At 39.8% G+C, this 19,230-nt stretch overlaps 2 pseudogenes; both read left to right on the top strand.

Annotated features, from left to right (window-relative positions):
- The first annotated feature begins 294 nt into the window (after nucleotides 1–294).
- Nucleotides 295–15,840, top strand: LOC145850336 (uncharacterized; annotated as a pseudogene).
- Nucleotides 15,841–15,898: 58 nt separating this feature from the next.
- On the top strand, nucleotides 15,899–18,491 carry LOC106599947 (nuclear autoantigenic sperm protein-like; annotated as a pseudogene).
- Nucleotides 18,492–19,230: the final 739 nt, after the last annotated feature.

The following is a 19,230-nucleotide window of genomic DNA, read 5'->3' as shown; positions in this document are numbered from 1 at the left end:
TCACTGTATGTAAATGTTTACCATTCATTTAGTTTAATTTGTGATGGTCAAGATCACTGAACAGCGCTCACGAAAATGCACTACTGAGATTGAGAAGCTAGCAGTGTTTCACCGCATAGTGAATAAACTATTGTCAATGGATTTCATGTTACCTTTGACAGCTGAATATTGTTTGCCAATGTTTAACGTAAACTAGCGAGCAAACGTTAGTTAGCTAACTAGACACCTTGTTAGTGGCAATAAACAGACAGCAAACATGGTTTGTTTATCAATGTTTTTTCTCAGTTCTACACAATGCTCATGGAGGAGGCAAATAAACTCATTGGCACAGAGAAAAGACATCTCATCATGGGGGATGTGGTGTCAGCAGTCAAGGTCCTCCAAGAAGCCTGCGGGATGCTGTGAGTAGGGCTGGAAGACACACACACACACACACACACACACACACACAGTTCAAGCAATCTGTCTGTAAAATCATTTCCAATTTGTAATTAATGTCCTAATCAATAACTTTGCCCTATTTATCTTTCCAAAGCCAAAAAGTATGGTGACAGCAGCAGATGAGTGAGGAGAGGCTTTCTTCATGTGTGGTAAACCTCTCCTGGAGCTGGCCAGGTAGGCTTTCATTGTGAAGCAGGATGGAGAACGGTGTCTTGGGGAATGCTCTGATGAGGGTTCCTGAAGAAGATGAGGAAGAGAAGCCCAATGACGGTAAGCATTCTGAATTGTTAAACCTCACAAGTAGTTAACGCTTGCCTAATTATACAATTTGGCCTAGTGGTTGTGCTGATCTCTCTGATAGTGAAGATAATGCTGTAGATCAGATAATGCCGTAGATCAGATTAATGCTATTTATAGGGCAGCAGGTCGCCTAGCGGTTAAAAGCTTTGTGCCAGTAACTGAAAGGTCGCTGGTTCAAATCCCTGAGCAGACTATGTGAAAAATCTGTTGATGTGCCCTTGATCAAGGCACTGAACCCTACTTGCTCTGGATAAGAGCATCTGCAAAATAACTTCAATGTATAATGTAGTAGTCACATTTTACCATCTTTTGATTCTTACACGCATCTCAATTTATCACAGAGAAGACCAGGGATGAGCTCAGAGTTCAGGTCTATAACGCCATGACAAAAGAGAAGAACGGTGAGAAAGGCAGATTCAGATAAGATCACAGTGGAGGAGACAATGAGGGACAGACTGAGAACGGCCATGTTAATGGTTCTGACACCACTAATGGCCATGTTAATGGTTCTGACACCACTAACGACCATGTTAATGGTTCTGACACCACTAACGGCCATGTTAATGGTTGTGACACCACTAACGGCCATGTTAATGGTTCTGACACCACTAACGACCATGTTAATGGATCTGACACCACTAACGGCCATGTTAATGGTTCTGACACTACTAACGGCCATGTTAATGGTTACGACACCACTAACGGCCATGTTAATGGTTCTGACACCACTAACGGCCATGTTAATGGTTCTGACACCACTAACGGCCATGTTAACTTCCTGACTGATGTCTTGAGATGTTGCTTCAATATATCCACATAATATTCCTTCCTCGTGATGCCATCTACTTTGTGAAGTGCACCAGTCCCTCCTGCAGCAAAGCACCCCCACAACATGATGCTGCCACCCCCGTGCTTCACGGTTGGGATGGTGTTCTTTGGCTTGCAAGCCTCCCCCTTTTTTATCCAAACATAACAATGGTCATTATGGCCAAACAGTTCTATTTTTGTTTCATCAGACCAGAGGACATTTCTCCAAAAAGTACGATCTTTGTCCCCATGTGCAGTTGCAAACCGTAGTCTGTCTTTTTTATGGCGGTTTTGGAGCAGTGGCTTCTTCATGCTGAGCAGCCTTTCAGGTTATATCAATATAGGACTCGTTTTACTGTGGATATAGATACTTTTGTACCTGTTTCCTCCAGCATCTTCACAAGGTCCTTTGCTGTTGTTCTGGGATTGATTTGCACTTTTCGCACCAAAGTACGTTCATCTCTAGGAGACAGAACGCGTCTCCTTCCAGAGTGGTATGACGGCTGTGTGGTCCCATGGTGTTTATACTTGTGTACTATTGTTGGTAGAGATGAACGTGGTACCTTCAGGGGGTTGGAATTTGTTCCCATGAATGAACCAGACTTGTGGAGGTCTACAATTTTTTTCTGAGGTCTTAGCTGATTTCTTTTGATTTTCCCATGATGTCAAGCAAAGAATGAAGTATGAGTATGAAGTTAGGCCTTGAAATACATCCACAGGTATACCTCCAATTGACTCAAATGATGTCAATTAGCCTATCAGAAGCTTCTAAAGTCATGACATAATTTTCTGGAATTTTCCAAGCTGTTTAAAGGCACAGTCAACTTAGTGTAGGTAAACTTCTGACCCACTGGAATTGTGACAGTGAATTATAAGTGAAATAATCTGTCTGTAAACAATTGTTGGAAAAAGTACTTGTGTCATGCACAAAGTAGATGTCCTAACCGACTTGCCAAAATGATAGTTTGTTAACAAGAAAGTTGTAGAGAGGTTGAAAGACGAGTTTTAATGACTCCAACTTAAGTGTAAGTAAATGTCTGACTTGATCTGTATGTGTTGCATAGTTTTTGGGGATGTCACTTCTTGCCACTGGGGCAGTAATGCATAAGGTGATAGGTCAAGTCATAGGTTAGGTTAGGTTTACAGGTAGACTCAGCGAGATGCACGAAGTAAACAGTAGTAGTGAGATATTTTCCGCAACAACCAGGGGCTTCATTTATCAATATTGCTTAGTAACTATTCTAAAATACTACTTACGGACAGAATTTAGAATGTTTGTACACATAGAATAAGTGTGATTTATTAAACAACCCTGTGAGTGTCATAAGCACACTGGTAGGAGATAACATTGATAAATACCAATTGTTATCAGTGCTTGTGCATGACCTTGGCTTTTTGCATTTCGAAACAACCCTAATTAACCATATTGTTAAAATCATTACTTTAAATCCTGTGAGGAATGTATAATGCTGTACTATGAAATCAGTGGAGGCTGCTGGAACAGCGCGGGATGGAGTGGCATCAAACCACTGATTCAGCCCCAGCCATTACCACGAGCCCGTCCTCCCCAATTAAGGTGTCGCCGACCTCCTGTGCATGAAATACAACAGCGCAACCCAAAAAAGGTAACAAAAAAAATCGCTTCAGAGGCGCTATTGTCAGATATTGATTTACAACCAAAATGTGTTATTTGGCTTGCTCAGTTGTGGCTTGACCAGTAAAAATAAAAGCATAGTTACAAAGAGAGGACCATTAGGACAATGCAAGTTTCTTAAGCAATGGAAAATATACTTCAAATAAGTAGGCAACACTCACCAATAAGCCATCCATCCTCATCAGCGCCCTTCTGTAGGAGTATAGGCCAACATTGCTGTTCTGCAGAAGGAACAAGTCGTGCGTTCCACTTGGCCAATACATTAAGTAGCGTCTTTGGAGCATTTACAACCTATTACCTGCGCATTAAGAGTGGAAGTCTTTTCTGTTCACATAGTTGAACTCGTTTTGGGATGGTGCTTTTATGGCAGTGTGGGAAACCCATTAATGGCAAAGAAACCCCTCTTGACTTCAACCTGCTGTGTGATGGTGTATGGAAATCGTATGTTACTGTTCCTTTTGCTGATTGCAACCAAAACACTTGCTCATCGAGGGCTGTGAGATGCCAATCCTCAAGCTCCCGCTGAAAAGCGCCGTTGCCAAAAACCTGACGGTGCATGGATAGCACTTGGATGTGCACCGGAATGGCATGTTTGCCTTTCCAAAGTAGGTTCTAAAACCTCGCAAAAATCCTACAAGATTGGCTCATCAGATATCGTTTCCCAAAACAAATCTGTACTTTCTGCAAAAAAAGTCCCACCTGTCTCTAAAAACGCGCCCTGCAAAATGCAGCGTGTGCCAAATCTTCCAACAGAGCAAGGTCAGCCATCTCTTATTCAATTTCCCACTATCTGTCTTTTATAGTGTTTCAGCAATGGTTTCCCTTTCACATGTGCCTCTAATTTAACAAATTACCATACGTTATATGGATTATTATCGTAATAAATGCACTGATGTGGTCAAATTACATGACATAGCCTGTCAAGATATGCTGCATGAATTCTCAATGGAAATGCAATGAAATCGAACAATTATTACACTATTACTCTCTCAATTTCACACATTTGAAACATTGTGTATATTTTCCACATTCTATGCTTGACAAGCAGTTTCCATATTCCACCCCTTGGCATTGTGCGTATGCAAAGCCAGTAGAGGTGTCCGTGGGCATTCTCTCTCAGCAAAAAAGTAAATAATTTTAACAGTTAAATGCATGAATTTGGTGCACTTTGAGATTAACATTGAGAGATTATAACATTGAGAGATTATATATTTTTCAGGTAATTTTTCACCTTCCCACCTGTCACAGCAGACACTGCCAGTACTGAATTACAGTTGCTACTGTGGGTCTCTCTACTCTGGAACACCCTATACTCTCTGGAACACTTGAGGGGCGGCGTTATGGACGCGCCCGGCCTGCTCGCCTTACCGTACTTCTTTACCCATCCAAATAAAATATTGAAATATGTATAATTTATTTGACCTAGACGCGCGCCGATAGAAATACACATCAACCTCAGTTAAAGCATCCGAGTGAGCGAAGCAGCGTCCCTCTGTCTCATTATGTGTAGACCATGTATGTGATGCTGTTCTGGACCAAAGCAGTATGGCATGTTATACTATTTCTGTCCAGAGAGCATCAGATACATGGGCTACATATAGAGGGGCGCTATTTCCCTCCCTCTGATGCTTTCTCCGGTGATATAGTTTCAGCAGAGAGGAAAAGGCGAAGCGAGAGGGGTTACTTTCGCCAAAATCTGTCCAGTATTCTATGGGAATAATATGTAGACCTAAACTTGTCGCCTACCTTTGGGACAAAGACTCCCTTTGTTAGGGCGGAGACATGAGCATCTCGTCATTATATATAGATTTCTGGTGTCTGCCTCTTGCGAATTGGAAAGAAAATTTGGCGGGTGTGACAGTGCGCTGTTAGGATGCTTTAATGCCCTAAAGTAAATTGATGTTTCGACAAAATGATATAATTACTCCTGTCTAAATACAATCATTCAAAATACTTCACCAGAGGTCATTACTTAGCCACAGAGAATCATTAGCTTCTTTAAAAAAAATAGCTGTGGATTGTTTGTGTGTTTGGGAAGCCCACAATTTGGGCAGTGCGCATGCATGCAATAGGTCTAACTGATTGAGTTGCGGCTTTCAGTGAAAAGCATCTACGCTGCTGCTACTCTCTGTTATTATCTATGCATAGTCACTTTAATAACTCTACCTACATGTACATATTACCATAGTTACCTCGACACTGGTGCCCACGCACATTGACTCTGTGCGTGGGCCATATGGTGCCATATGGCAATGTCTTATTTCTGATTGTCTTAACTTACTATGTGCACCACAACACCACGTACACACAAATCAACAAAGTATTTTTTAAATCCATTGCGAATGATAGATTTTTCAAATACAGTGCATTCGGAAAGTATTCAGACTGCTTGACTTTTTCCACATTTTGTTATGTTGCAGCCTTATTCTAAAATGGATGACATTTATTTTCCCCCTCATCAATCTACACACTACCCCATAATGACAAAGCGATTTATTTTTATTTTTAAATGTTACTAATTTATTATGAATTAAAAACTGAAAAATCATATTTACATACAGTACCAGTCAAAAGTTTGTACAAAGCTACTCATTCAAGAGTTTTTCTTTATTTTATTTTATTTTTTTAATATTAAAGACGTCAAAACTATGAAATAACACATATGGAATCATGTAGTAACCAAGAAAGTGTTAAACAAATCAAAATATATTTTAGATTGTTCAAAGTAGCCACCCTTTGCCTTGATGACAGCTTTGCATACTCTTGGCATTCTCTCAACCAGCTTCAACTGGAATGCTTTTCCAACAGTCTATTTTAATTTTTTAATTTTTTATTATTTATTGACTAATTGAAACATACAATATACTTGCAGTGAAACCGCTCAATAACTACATTATACCAGTCATCCAACAGATTCCCATTCAGAGCGACACACAGAAGCATCCAGGGTCAATGCCCTGCTCAAGGGCATGTTGACCGATCTACCACCAGGCCAAAAAACGTGAACCCAACCCTCCAAGATCCCCCCACCGTTCCCCAATAGCTGTCCCTCAACCATTCGAGACCGCTCCCACAGTCCCCCTGGAAGAAAAATAAATAAATAAATAATAATAATTCCATTCCCCACCCCCAAGAACCCCCCAATGCACCAACAACCAAGAGAATGAACTAAAGAGAAAAAGGGAAAAGACAGAAGAAAACAGCAAACAACAATGCAACATTTAAAACAAAGGACATAAAGGACAACTGAAATCATAACAGCAATGCCTACTTTATGTTTGTGTGCATGTCTGGCACTATTACATGTGTGTGTTCTTGTTTGTGTTTATTTGAATGAGAGTGTGTGTATATGCATGTGTACAAACACCTGCACGGCAAACCGGCATTAGTTGTAAAAACACTGCCACTTAGTGTCAGTCAAATGTACTTTTTATTATGATTTATTTTGACTTTCTTTTACATTTAAAAAAAACCTTTTATCTTTGGCCATCATTCTATCTCTCACACAGCAACTCCACTCCCACTTGTCTCCAATTCCACAATGCCAACCTTCAGCTTCCCTCAGCCCATCCCATCTATCTCTGCTGGCGACCCACTTCGGGTTTCTACGCAACTATACTGTGATGTTTAATGTACATTTTCAATCTATCTAATCAAATAGAATCCACAGATTGCGAGTTGAAGATAAATTATTTTACCAAGAGTATTAGTATATTAGTAATTGACTGACCCGGTCTCTCCAGATCTCCTAACAGTACTATTTCTAGGGTCAATTTTAGATCAATGCTATGCATTTTCAGCCATTCCTGAACCTGAGACCAGAAACAGGCTACCTGAGGGCAAGATCAAAATAAATGGTCTATTGATTCTGTATCCTCACAACAAAATCAGCAGAGCTTCGATGATTTTATGCCCCAAATATTCAACATTTTGTGGCAAGAATTCTATATAATAATTTTATCTGAAAAGCATGAAGTCTTGAATCTTGCGTTGTTTTATATATCAACTCATACACCCTGTACCATGGAATCAGTACATAAAAAATCTCTTCCCAACTATTTTGCAATCTGTATGGCACAGTTGTCAACATTCTGGTCCTCAAATGAAACTGGTATACTTTGCTATTTATGCTATTTTTATTCCTCCTGTCACGTCCTGACCAGTATAGAGGATATTTTGTTATTGTAGTTTGGTCAGAACATGGCAGAGGGTAGTTTATTTATGTATTACGGGGTTTTTGGTCACTGGTCTAGGTTTGTATTTCTATGTGTATATTCTAGGGTAGTTTTTCTATGTGTAGGTTGGGTGCTGGACTCTCAATTGGAGGCAGGTGTTTCTAGTTGCCTCTGATTGGGAGTCCTATAAATAGGTGTGTGTTTTTGTTTGTCACTTGTGGGTAGTTGTTTGTGAGCACTGCTTTTGTTGAGCCTGCTGCTCTGTTCCTGTCGTTAGTTTGTTTATTGTTTTTCCGTGGTGTTCGCATTTTTGTATAATAAATATGTTGAGCACGCAACCCGCTGCGCCTTGGTCCCATTCTCTCTTCCACGACAGCTGTGACACCTCCGCCAGTTTTTATCCTTTATATTGGGCAGACAGACCAGTTCCCTACCTCCTCCCGCTGCCACCCGCCTCCTCCATTTTTGGGGCAATGCTGTAATCAATTGGTTGTACTCTTGGATTGAGCAGACCTTTCCATACAATTCTGATAACTCCATGAAGGACATAACTCTACCATTCCAATTTACAATATAATTTAAGAACAAAATACCCTTTTCAAACATCTTTCCCATAAATACAGGTATTTTATCAACCAGCACATTTGAGTTCAGCCATAATATTTGTTGTAATATATTCTATCTTTTCAGGGGGATGAAATTGAAATTGTAGCCAGCTCTGCAATGCTTGTTTGAAAAAAGAGATATTTTGAAAAAAGTATCATTTTCATTTAATCGAAAATGAGACATGGCAATCTGCACAAAGGCAAAAAGGCAATTTTTAAACAATGGATGAGCTTTTCTTAGTCATCTACTTGAGAACCATTTAGGGTTCAAATAAAACTTTTGAATGAGTGAAGCTTTTAGAGAGGTTTAGTGCTTTTATATTTAATAATCTCAACCCACCCAATTCATATTTATTAAATAGCTAGGCATGTTTTATTTTGTCTGGTTTAGCGTCCCAGATAAAGCAAAATATTTTTTGCTCATATGATTTGAAAACGAATCCACAGGAGTAGGCAGCACCATAAGTAAGTTCGTAAACTGGAGATACGACTAAGGAGTTAATCAGGGCAATTTTTCCATAAATAGACAGGTATTTACCTCTCCATGGTTGCAAGATCTTGTCTATTTTTACAAGTTTTATATTGAAATTCATTGTGGAGAGCTTATTTATATATTTTGTGATATGAATACCGAGTATGTCTACTTCACCATCAGCCCATTTTATAGGTAAACTGCAGGGTAATGTAAAAGTTGTATTTTTTAAGGATCCAATACATAATATTGTACACTTATCATAATTAGGTTTTAGTCCAGAGAGTACAGAAAAGTTATCTAGATCTTTAATGAGACATTGCAGGGATCTAGCTTGCGGACTTAATATAAAACTTGAGTCATCGGCATACATGGACACCTTTGTTTTTAAGCCTTGGATTTCTAATCCTCTAATGTTGTTATTGGATCTGTGTAACGCCCTGGCCATAGAGAGGGTTTTTTGTTCTTAATTTTGGTTAGGCCAGGGTGTTACATTGGGTGGGCGTTCTATGTTCCTTTTTCTATGTTTTTGTATTTCTTTGTTTTGGGCCGAGTAGGGTTCCTAATCAGACGCAGCTGTCTATCGTTGTCTCTGATTAGGAATCATACTTAGGCAGCCTGTTTTCCTTTGGGGTTATGTGGGTAGTTGTTTTCTGTCTTGTGTGTGTTCACCTGGCAGAACTGTTGGCTTTCGTTTTCCTGTTTGTTTTTGAAGTGTCTCATTAAAAATCATTATGACCACTTACCACGCTGCATCTTGGTCCCCTCTTCCAGACGATCGTTACAATCTGATTTTAATAGCTAGCATTTCCATGGCCATAACGAATAGATAAGGTGACAGCGGACACCCTTGTTTAACTCCTCTTGACAATTCAAAACTCTCTGAGAAGTAGCTGTTATTTACTATTTTACACCTGGGGTTGCTATACATTATTTTTACCCATTTTATAAGAGAATTACCGAAATTGAAAAAATCCAGGCATTTATAAATAAATTCCAGTCTTACTTTATCAAATGCCTTCTCAAAATCGGCTATAAATACCATTCCTGGCTTCTTATATGTTTCATGATTTTCTATTATTTCTAGTAGTTGTCGTATATTATCTCCAATGTATCGTCCACGTAAAAAACCTGTCTGATCAGGATGAACAATACCTGGTAAAACCCTTTTAATTCTGAGTGCTATGCATTTTGCTAGTATTTTTGCATCACAACATTGAAGTGTAAGGGGCCTCCAGTTTTTTAGATAGACTGGGTCTTTTTATTTGCCATCTGGGTCTTGTTTTAATAATAGAGAAATCAGACCTTCCTCCTGAGTACCTGACAGGCTACCATTTCTATAGGAGTAGTTAAAACAATCTAACAATGGAGCTTTTAGTATATCAAAAACTTCTTCATATACCTCTACCGGTATGCCATCAAGCCCTGGGGTTTTTCCAGACTGAAAGGATTTAATAGCCTCAAAAAGTTCTTCCTCTGTAATTTGACCTTCGCACTGATCTTTCTGTACATTTGTTAATTTTTCATTTTTTATATTATTTGGAAAGAATTCCTTACCATAATCTTCATTCAGTGGGAAAGGATGAGACGGAAAAGAGAACATCTGCCCAAAATAATTAGCTTCCTCTTTTAAATATCATTCGGGGGAATCATAGATGACTCCGTCTTCAGTAACGAGTTTCTGCAAATTATTTTTGTTAGCGTTCCTGTATTGGAGATTCAGGAAGAATTTTGTGCATTTTTCTCCATATTCCATCCAGTTTGCTTTATTTTAAATGAATTCATGAACTTCTTTGAGGAACTTCTTTGAGGAAAAGATCATGATCATTAGAAAGCAAATTACGGACTCCTCTTTAAATCTGCGTATTCCTCCAAAGCTCAGTTGTCCTGAGTCTGCACAACCCTGCCAGGACCTAGGTTCAAGGGAGCCACTAAAGTGTTTTAGTACTATATCTCTTGACACAATGATGAAAATAATCATGGCCTCTAAACCTTCAAGCTGCATACTGGACCCTATTCCAACTAAACTACTGAAAGAGCTGCTTTCTGTGTTTGGCCCTCCTATGTTGAACATAATAAACGGCTCTCTATCCACCGGATGTGTACCAAACTCACTAAAAGTGGCAGTAATAAAGCCTCTCTTGAAAAAGCCAAATCTTGACCCAGAAATTATAAAAAACTATCGGCCTATATCGAATCTTCCATTCCTCTCAACATTTTTTGAAAAAGCTGTTGCGCAGCAATTCACTGCCTTCCTGAAGACAAACAATGTATACGAAACGCTTCAGTCTGGTTTTAGACCCCATCATAGCACTGAGACTGCACTTGTGAAGGTGGTAAATTACCTTTTAATGACGTCAGACCGAGGCTCTGCATCTGTCCTCGTGCACCTAGATCTTAGTGCTGCTTTTGATACCATCGGTCACCACATTCTTTTGGAGAGATTGGAAACTCAAATTGGTCTACATGGACAAGTTCTGGCCTGGTTTAGATCTTATCTGTCGGAAAGATATCAGTTTGTCTCTGTGAATGGTTTGTCCTCTGACAAATCAACTGTAAATTTCGGTGTTCCTCAAGGTTCCGTTTTAGGACCACTATTGTTTTCACTATATATTTTACCTCTTGGGGATGTCATTCGAAAACATAATGTTAAATTTCACTGCTATGCGGATGACACACAGCTGTACATTTCATTGAAACATGGTGAAGCCCCAAAATTGCCCTCGCTAGAAGCCTGTGTCTTAGACATAAGGAAGTGGATGGCTGCAAACTTTCTACTTTTAAACTCGGACAAAACAGAGATGCTTGTTCTAGGTCCCAAGAAACAAAGAGATCTTCTGTTGAATCTGACAATTAATCTGGATGGTTGTACAGTCGTCTCAAATAAAACTGTGAAGGACCTCGGCGTTACTTTGGACCCTGATCTCTCTTTTGAAGAACATATCAAGACTGTTTCAAGGACAGCTTTTTTTGTCCAAAAATGACGCAGAAAAATTAATCCATTCCTTTGTTACTTCTAGGTTGGACTACTGCAATGCTCTACTTTCCAGCTACCCGGATAAAGCACTAAATAAACTTCAGTTAGTGCTAAATACGGCTGCTAGAATCCTGACTAGAACCAAAAAATTTGATCATATTACTCCAGTGCTAGATAGGCCTTGAAATACCTCCACAGGTACACCTCCAATTGACTCAAATTATGTCAATTAGCCTATTAGAAACTTCTAAAGCCATGACATAATTTTCTGGAATTTTCCAAGCTTTTTATAGGCACTTTCAAATGAGTGTATGTAAACTTCTGACTCAGTGGAATTGTGATACAGTGAATTATAAGTGAAATAATCTGTCTGTAAACAATTGTTGGAAAAATGACTAGTAGATGTCCTAACCGATTTGCCAAAACTATAGTTTGTTAACAAGAAATTCGTGGAGTGGTTGAAATACGAGTTTTAACCTCTTAGTGATCCCTTCACACGCCAATCTCGTTAGCGGGATAGGTTTGACAACATTCAGTGAAATTGCAGAGCGCCAAATTCAAACTACAGAAATATCAATATTCAACATTCATGAAAATATAAGTGTAATACATCAAAATAAAGCTTAAATTCTTGTTAATCCAGCCGCTGTGTCAGATTTCAAAAAGGCTTTACGGCGAAAGCAGACCATGCGATTATCTGAGGACAGCGCCCCGCATACAAACACATGAAAATAATTTTTCAACCAGGCAGGTGCGACACAAAAGTCAGAAATAACGATATAATAAATGCCTTACCTTTGAAGATCTTCTTTTTGCAATCACAAATGTCTCAGTGACACAATGAATGGTTGTTTTGTTCGATAAATTCCTTTATATCCCCAAAATGTCAATTTATTTGGCGCGTTTGATTCAGAAATACACCGGTTCCAACTCGCCCAACATAACTACAAAGTATCTGATAAGTTACCTGTAAAGTTGGTCCAAACATTTCAAACAATGTTCCTAATCCAACCTCAGGTATCCTAAAATGTAAATAATCGATCAAATTTAAGACGGGATAACCTGTTTCCAATACCGAAGAAAAATATCACTGAGCGCGCTCCTGTTCACGCGCACCAAAATAGTAGGGACCTTCAGAGTGACACATGGAATGAATAGCACTACTTCTTCATTTCTCAAAATAAAAACATCGACCAATTTCTAAAGACTGTTGACATCTAGTGGAAGCCATAGGAACTGCAACCAGGTTCCTAATAAATAGGTTTTCCCGTAGAAAACTATTGGAAAATCCTATGACTTCAATTTTATTTTTCCCTGGATGGTTTGTCCTCGGGTTTTCACCTGCCAAAATCAGTTCTGTTATACTCACAGACATTATTTTAACAGTTTTAGAAATGTTAGAGTGTTTTTTATCCAAATGCATATCCTAGCTTCTGGGCCTGAGTAACAGGCAGTTTACTTTGGGCACGCTTTTCATCCGGACGTCAAAATACTGCCCCCTAGCCTTAAGAAGTTTTAATGACTCCAACCTAAGTGTATGTAAACTTCCGACTTCAACTGAATATAATGTATACTGTATCCTTCACTATCAATTGAATTTTAGTCGCTCTGTCACTGCTCATCCATATATTTTATACTTATATATTCTTATTCCATTCCTTTACTAGATTGTGTGTATTCGGTTTTGTTGTGGAATATGTCAGATATTAGGTTTTGTTGTGGAATTGTGAGATATTACCTGTTAGATACTGCTGCACTGTCGTATCTAGAAGCATACGCATTTCGCTACACTCACAGTAACATCTGCTAACCATGTGTATGTGACCAATAACATTTTATTTTATTTGATCTGGCAGAGTTACTCCACCTCAAGAATTCCATTTGGCAAATCGCTCGGCACACGCATACTCAGGCCGACTGACTCTTGTTCAGGCAAATTAGAAATAAGTGCACTCAGGCTATTCAGAAGGCCATAGTTAGTTACTTTAAGGAGAAGTTCTCTCTATGGGTATAACCCCAAGAAGTTCTGGAAAACAGTTAAAGACCTGGAGAATAAACCCTCCTCCTCACAGCTACCCATGTCCCTTAATGTTGATGATGTGGTTGTTACTGACAAGGAGCACATGGCTGAACTTTTTAATCACCACTTCATTAAGTCAGGATTCCTATTTGACTCTGCCTCCTTGCCCTTCCAACATTTCATCATCTCCCACCCCTTCTAATGCGTCTATCCCCAATGCTCCTCCCTCTTTTTCCCCTGCCACGCTACAAAGTTTCTCTCTGCAGGCGGTCACTGAGTCCAAGGTGCTAAAGGAGCTCCTTAAACTTGACCCCCAAAAAACATCTGGGTCAGATGGTTTAGACCCTTTCGTCTTTAAGGTTGCAGCCCCTATCATCGCCAATCCTATCTCTGACCTTTGTAACCTGTCTCTCTTCTCTGAGGCGGTTCCCATTGCTTGGAAGGCAGCCATGGTGCGTCCTTTATTTAAAGGGGGAGATCAAGCTGATCATAACTGTTATAGGCCAATTTATATTTTGCCCTGTTTATCAAAAGTGTTTGAAAAACTTGTCAATAATCAACTGACTGGCTTTCTTGATGTCTATAGTATACTCTCGGGTATGTAATCTGGTTTCCGCTCAGGTTATGGATGTGTCACTGCAACCTTAAAGGTCCTAAATGATGTCACTATTGCACTTGACTCTAAGCAATGTTATGCTGCTATTTTTAGTGACTTGGCCAAAGCTTTTGATACGGTAGACCATTCCTTCTTGTGGGCCGGCTAAGGAGTATTGGTGTCTCCGAGGAGTCTTTGGCCTGGTTTGCTAACTACCTCTCTCAAAGAGTGCAGTATATAAAGTCAGAACATCTGCTGTCGCAGCCACTGCCTGTCACCAAGGGAGTACCCCAAGGCTCCATCCTAGGCCCCACACACTTCTACATTTTCATTATCAACATGCTCAAGCAGTAGGAAGCTCTCTCATCCATTATATGCAGAAGATACAGTCTTATACTCATCTAGACCCTCCCCAGATTTTGTTTTAAACGCTCTACAACAAAGCTTTCTTGGTGTCCAACAAGCATTCTCTGCCCTTAACCTTGTTCTGAACACCTCCAAAACAAAGGTCATGTGGTTTGGTAGGAAGAATGCCCCTCTCCCCACAGGTGTGATTACTACCTCTGAGGGTTTAGAGCTTGAGGTAGTGACTTCATATAAGCACTTGGGAGTATGGCTAGACGATAAACTGTCCTTCTCTCAGCACATATCAAAGCTGCAGACTAGACTTGGTTTCCTCTATCGTAATCGCTCCTCTTTCATCCCAGCTGCCAAACTAACCCTGATTCAGATGACCATCCTACCCATGTTAGATTACAGAGATGTAATTTATAGATCGGCAGGAGAGGGTGCTCTCGAGCGGCTAGATGTTCTTTACCATTCGACCATCAGATTTGTCACCAATGCTCCTTATAGGACACATCATTGCACTCTATACTACTCTGTAAACTGGTCATCTCTGCTTGTTTATAAAACCCTCTTAGGCCTCACTCTCCCCTATCTGAGATACCTACTGCAGCCCTCATCCTCCATATACAACACCCATTCTGCCAGTCACATTCTGTTAAAGATCCCCAAAGCACACACATCCCTGGGTTACTTCTCTTTTCAGTTCGCTGCAGCTAGTCACTGGAACGAGCTGCAACAAACACTCAAACTGGACAGTTTTATCTCCATCTCTTCATTCAAAGACTCAATCATGGACATTCTTACTAACAGTTGTGGCTGCTTCACATGATGTATTGTTGTATCTACCTTCTTGCCCTTTGTGCTGTTGTCTCTGCCAAATAATGTTCGTACCATGTTTTGTGCTGCTACTATGTTGTGCTGCTTCCATGTTGTGTTGCTATCATGATGTGTTGCTACCATGCTATGTTGTTGTCTTAGGTCTCTCTTTATGTAGTGGTGTGGTGTCTCTCTTGTCGTGATGTGTGTTTTGTCCTATATTTTTATTTAATTTTTAATCCCTGCAGGTGGGCTTGTATTGTTAATTTTTTGCATAAAAATGTGTTAGTAAAACACTTTTTAAAATACTTTATAGTGCAAGTGATATGTGGTTATGGAAACTTATATCAGACTGAAATGTAAAAAAATAAAATTGGGACTGGATCAAAAACAAGCCCGGCCTAATGACAGCACTGCGTATGGTCATGGCTGTGTGTAAAATTATGCACACTCACAATTAAATGTACTTATTGACAAATTTCACACTTTGCGTGTAAATGATCCCATGCATGCTTTATGTAGCGATTTGTACCTAAGCATGATTGATAAATGAGGCCCCTGGAGCTTTGAAGCATGAGGCTAAACTTCTCCACTGTTTTGGTCCTGTAGGTACCAGTTGTAGCAGCTTGAAGCACACCCGTGTACATGTGTGTGAGAGCAAAGTCTCATCGTGCTCATCTCAATGGCCATGTTAGAGTGGATCACTTTTGTCAAGTCGGTGACCATCGTTGGTCAGTCTTTCAAAATGTGTTGCATTCTGGGAGAATAAAATTGTCTGACTTGTGCCCAAGTGAACTGCAAGTTTCTGCAGTTATGGTTAAACTTCATCCTGCTGCCATGGCCTGCATTGTGGGAGGCTCTATTGTCAACCAATCATTAGGGTGTTTTTGTTTGACCCAAACGAATGTGAGACATGACTGAAACCAATTTGCTACAATTTATGTATATAGTAGATAGATACAAATAAATATTTGAGTCTCTCTCACTAATTGATTGTACAATATACACAATTGTTTATTTCAGTTTGTGAGTGTGTGATTATGGGGGTTAGATACATGTTTATTTCAACATTATAAAGAAAACGTTTTATAAACAATGGCAACACTGCCATGTTGATCTAAGGCTTGGTATTGGAAAACCATATTAGTGTCCGACTTTTGGCTATTGCAGATGCAACTCCCTCGACTTCACTCCTCGGCTTTCTGTCTACAGTCGGTTACTTTAGCCTTACCATTTAAACGTGCCCAATATCTACGGTCCTGCTTGTTGAAAGTCAATCTCAATTTCTTTTAAATTTAACTCGGCAAGTCAGTTAAGAGCAAATTCTTATTGACAATGACGGCCTACCAAAAGGCAAAAGGCCTCCTGCGGGGACGGGGGCTGGGATTATTTTTTAATTTAAATTTTTTAAATACAGTATATATATAGTATATATATAGTAATATATATATAGGACAAAACACACATCCCGACAAGAGAGACAACAAAACACCACATAAAGAGAGACCTAAGACAACAACATAGCATGGCAGCAACACAACATAAAAACATGGAGCAACACAACATGGTAGCAGCACAAAACATGGTACAAACATTATTGGGCACAGACAACAGCACAAAGGGCAAGAAGGTAGACAACAATACTTCACACAGAGAAGCCACAACTGTCAGTACGAGTGTCCATGATATTCTTTGAATGAAGAGATTGAGAATGTGACCTGCCAGATTCAGAAGCTTGAATATCCTCTTTGAAAAAAAGCTTGAACCCCCCCCATTCGAATTTTGCTCCCCAAAAATATAAAACTGAAGATAATTCATGATGGTTTAATTTGATTTTACTTTGTTTTGGAGTAAAATATAATAGTTTCAGTATAGTTGTAGGTTTTCAAACAGGTTTCTTAATTTTATTTCAGTTGACTAAATTGTTTATTCATGATTAGATTCCGTTTGTTTCAGTTTTTAGTTTACTATAATAACCTTGACCCGTTGAATAGATGTATACGAGACCGACTTAACAGTTTGAGAGCCTGAGTTTCTGTTTTATTGAAGGAAAGAGTGTAAGGAGGACCAGCTGCTGGGAGCCCAGGCCGAGATGCACTACCAGCTGGGTCTCACCCCCCCTCTGACTGTCAGTACAGCCAGGCCATCAAACACCTCACCAACTCCGCCAGGGTCATCAAGAGCAGACTAGCAAAGGAGGTGAATGTGATGAGTGATTCTTATTTTGAATGAAAAGGAATTGTTTAGATGGTTTAATTCTTGGAAAATTGTAGTTTTCTACCTTGTAACAAACACTCTTTCATTGTTTGTCTCCCAACCAAGCATCAGGGGGTGTTAAAAGCAGAGGGGCCAGATGCAGCAGTTGAAGAGAGGAAGGAAACGGTGGAGCTGAAGGATCTACTGACAGAGATCCAGGAGAAGGTGGAAGACGCCACAGTGGGACAGAAGATGGCTGCCTCTGCTGCAGCAGAGGCTGTGATGCAGGAGACACTGGTGAGCAGGGGATTGAGATGGAGGGGGATCTAACCAGATTGATTAACCTAGTTCTAGCCCCCTTACCTTTTTAGGCTCTCTTAATTAGGTTTGAGCTTATGCAATACGGCTAGCATGAAGTTTGATTTCACCTTTCATTGGTTGTTTATTCAGGCAGGTGGTTCAGCGTTTCCAGCTCCGAGTGGAAGTTCTCAAAACGGTGGGACGTTTGCATCTATGGTAAGCCTAAAATTTGGGATTTTAGGCAGGTTTATTGGTTAGTTTGTGTTTTAAAACAACATATTCTATGACTATGCGTCCTACCCCTCACTCAGATTCAAATCAGGTCCATCTACAGAAAAGGCCCCTCAGTCTCCGACATCTCACACCTGGTCTGAAAAAAAGGTCAGTGACGTGAACATATCTGCTCCCAGAAAACACCTCTAGTCCTCCCCCTAGCATCTACACATACACACCTATTTGTACCATTTAACAGCGGAAACCAGAAGACAGCTTAGTAAAGGAGTGACTTCAAAAAGGTGAAACAGGAGACTCACGTTAACAAAATGGAGGTTGAAAGGTATATATTGATTGTGTTTTCCACTGCACAGGTAGTGACAGTAAATATCATGGAATACCTACATGTACTACTACTAGACCAATTTTAAATGCACTAAATGGATCACCACATTCAATAGCACGTGCCTCTTTGTGATTGCAATGACAAAGTCATCGTCAGTGAATTCAGTGTGGTGATTATTTTCTCATGCTTCCTCCCTGCAGCCAGTGAAGCCCTGGTGACTGCCTGATGCCATCACATCCTTCTAATGCAGATCAAGTTGTAAATATGTCGTTTCTTTGGTGCACCTGGTTCTGCTTTGTTTTTCATATTTGTAATTTTTTGTATTAATAAAGAGTACCTAATTGACCAATTAATCATCTTTGTTTGAATTGTAAAGAAACTTAAAATGGGAATTTGGTAGGAAGATATCTACCTCTTGAAACAGTTTAAACGAATGGCTCAGTTCGTCCTCGCAGTGATCAGTGGTGCACTGTAAACACATTGAATTTTGTATACCTATGGAATAGATGTATGGCTATGAATTACATGCATCTTCTCTTGGCACTCAGCATTAAGGAGATAGATTGTAGGTAAGGCCCCGCAATAAGACTAGGGTCCTGTCCAGGGGGTGTACTTGTACATCAAGCTGCCTCACGCTACAGAAACAGGAGAAAGGCTCCTGCTCATATGAGCCGTTCCGATTCGCACAAGCCAAGGTTGCTATAGAATAGATATCCTTGCTCAGTGGCCAGCCCAGTTGAATTAACTCATTATCAGATGACTGGGCTGGTGAGAAACACTTTGCTGAGAGGGAACAGAGGTGGATCATGTAGGAAAATTCAGTGTTACAGCGTGATTTGACATGTAAAAGGCAATGTTCTCTCGTTAGTAGACTGCATTCACGGTAAACGCTGAATGACAGCTCAATCAGAAACTACCTTTACATTTCTAGTGTGCAATCTATAACGCTCCTGCGATAGTGAATA

This window comes from Salmo salar, chromosome 03 (assembly GCF_965601325.2).
Source record: "Salmo salar chromosome 03, fSalSal1, whole genome shotgun sequence".
Lineage (NCBI taxonomy): Eukaryota > Metazoa > Chordata > Actinopteri > Salmoniformes > Salmonidae > Salmo > Salmo salar.
The sequence above is the reverse complement of the archived record's forward strand: the minus strand, read 5'-3'. Positions and strand labels throughout refer to the sequence as shown.